Below are 2,960 nucleotides of genomic sequence, written 5' to 3'. Positions count from 1 at the left end.
CCGGGGCCACTTTGTGTTTCCATGGTTCCGCCTCCCCATGGCCTGCACCAGCACGGACGCCTGCCCGCCTCAAGGTTGTGACCACAAGACTCCCTTAGTCCCGTGGATGCCTTCCCACTTGGTATCCGCAATTCCAGTGAGGGTTTTCCCAGGCTGGCAAATCAGCGCTCTGGACTGCAGGCCCCCTTGCGGCTTCTGACGGGCTGGCATCTGAGGAAGCCCCTGGGAAGCCAGAGCTCTGTCAGAGGGAAGATGGTCGTGGTGGAAGGGGGGTGGCTCTTCTCCTTGCACGGTCCTGTGTTAGAGCCACATGACTGCAGCTCATCTCACAACTCACTGCTGAGCACTCAGTATATTTAAGAAATCAAATGAATACCAGTTTGCTGGACTGGTGCATTTCCCTCCCTGCAAAGTACCCCCAAATTTTCCCAAGTCAATGTCCTTGTACCTCAAGTGAAATGTAGCCAAATATGAATGCACGCTGGGGACGTATCATTTCCTGCTAAACCTTAGAATGCAGCACAATGTATTTACATGAACAAAATAATGCTTCCTTCTGCAAAACCACTTTAACATCATGTTCAATAGACATATAATGAAAAGTGCTTGATTGTTTTTTTCTTGAGTGACAGTGGCTAATAAATTTGATTCTGGAGCCAAATCGTCTGGGCTTGAAGCCCAGATCCATGCTTTGCCCTTGATGTGACCCTGAACAAGGCATTCGCCCTCTCACTGCCTCAGTTTCCTCATAGTTTAATTAGATCATGCCAGTTGCTATTGGTCTTAATCGGTTAATGGCCATAAAGGACCTAGAACAGGGTCTGGCACAATCTTACCAACTGTGTAAATGTTAGCCGTTCGTATTTGTATTCCAAAAGCCATCCTTGTAAAATGGGGAAACATCTTACAACTTGGCATTTTATAAACAGAAAAATACAGTATTTCTTAAGGAGGGACAGGGGAATGGCTATTTATCAAGAACAGACCAGTGCTTATCAAACTTGCTGCATGTGAGACTCTCCCAGAATGATGATAAAAAACAGAACTCCAGCTTCCTCTCAGAACAGGCGATTTATCTGGCGAACACCCTGTAGCCAGCTGTGGCCTCAAGTCCCAACGGCTGGGCCCTTCCTGGTGATGGTTTTCTGTCTTTCTTGTACAAACTTCCTGAGAAAGAATAGAAAGTTTTGACGAGGCAGAGGAGCAAGAGGTCTTTCGGCTTCTCAGGAGAGTCTACCAAGAGGCACAGAACCTCCATGCTGGATAGGCTAGTATGCCTGACGTTTAGAAATGTATGCTTGCAAGAAGAGCACTGGACCAAGAGCCAGAGACCCCAAAGTTCCCCTAAACACTCAACATGGATACACACACATATACACACGAACACACACATAGGCACATGCCCACGGACACACCTATAAATGCACACATGGACAAATACGCACATGTACACATATGTACACACTTAAATGCACTTTCGGACACACAAATGCACATACGTGGACACACATATGAACACACACACTCAAATACACACACAGAGGAACTTCCTTGGAGTTCCAGTGGTTAAGAATTTGCGCTTCCACTTCAGGGGACACAGGTTCGATCCCTGGTCAGGGAAGTTCCACATGCCACGTGATGTGGCCAAAAACCAAAATGCACTCACAGAGACACACACGCATACAGACATGTGCACACACGCCAAGAGCTCCCTGAAGCCCAAGGGTCAGTATCTTATTCATCTCTGTATAGTGAGGGACCAGCACAAAGCCAGCTCTTTTTTAAAAAAATTATTATTTATTTATTTATTTATGGCTGAGTTGGGTGCTGCGCGCAGGCTTTCTCTAGTTGCAGCGAGCGGGGGCTACTCTTCGTTGCGGTGCGCAGGCTTCTCATTGTGGTGGCTTCTCTTGTTGTGGAGCACAGGCTCTAGGCACGTGGGCTTCAGTAGTTGTGGCTCGCGGGCTCAGTACTTGTGGCACACGGGCTTAGTTGCTCCGCGGCATGTGGGATCTTCCCGGACCAGGGCTCGAACCCGTGTTCCCTGCATTGGCAGGCGGATTCTTAAGCACTGCGCCACCGGGGAAGCCCCACAAAGCCAGCTCTTAATGCATGTTCCCACAATTATTCACTCAACAAATATTTACTGAGCACCAAGTAAACATGAGGCACTGGCGAGACAGCGTGAAGTCGACAGAACCCCCTGCCTCTGGCCGCTCAGTTTCCAACGGAGCCCGGCTGCCTCATCTATAAGACGCGGGCTTGGGGCTAGATTAGAGGTGGGAGTGGAGACGCGGTGAGCTGGGTTTGCTCTCCCCTGAGGTCTGAGGACACGGACCTGGAGCACCTGACGCCCAGGGGTCTGCGCCTTTTCCCCCTCCTGGTGGGTTTCGCAGTTCCGCCTGGAGGTGCCCCTAGGTACCACCGACTCTCAAGCGCGGCCCACCCGTCCTTGGACTCAGCTCTCCCCAGCCTTCAGCCCCAGAGAGGGGCGAGGGGAGGGAGGCCGGGAGTAGATTCAGTTTGGCCTAGGGAAGGGGGAGACGAGCCACCGAGGTGGCTTTGACCCTACTGTCCCCCCTTCTCCTCATAAAGACGCACCCGCCTACCCCTGCTCATCCGCGCGGACTACACCGCCTTGACCAGGCGCTCCCCAGGACCCCGCTTCGGTCGGTCAAGTCGGTCGGTCAAGTCTGGGGAAGGGGCGTGGAGAGAGACTGCGCACGTGCTCCGCGCCCCCCTCCCCCGGCCCCCGCCCGGATGCCCTTGGTCGGGGTATCCTGAGCGCGAGGCCCCGCCCTACCCTGCTCGGGCGCCGGGAGCGCGCTCCGGACCTTGCGCCCCGCAGGGGAGGGGAGGGGAGGGTGGTCCCGGAGGGGGCGTCCTGGGAGGGTGGGCCTGCGGGGGAGGGTGCGGGCCCCGCTTGCATGCTGATGAGCTGGGCGGCCGCGTCACTCCGC

Source organism: Lipotes vexillifer, unplaced genomic scaffold, assembly GCF_000442215.2.
Source record: "Lipotes vexillifer unplaced genomic scaffold, Lipotes_vexillifer_v1.1 scaffold1545, whole genome shotgun sequence".
NCBI classification, from domain to species: Eukaryota; Metazoa; Chordata; class Mammalia; order Artiodactyla; family Lipotidae; genus Lipotes; species Lipotes vexillifer.
Note: the sequence above shows the minus strand (reverse complement) of the source record.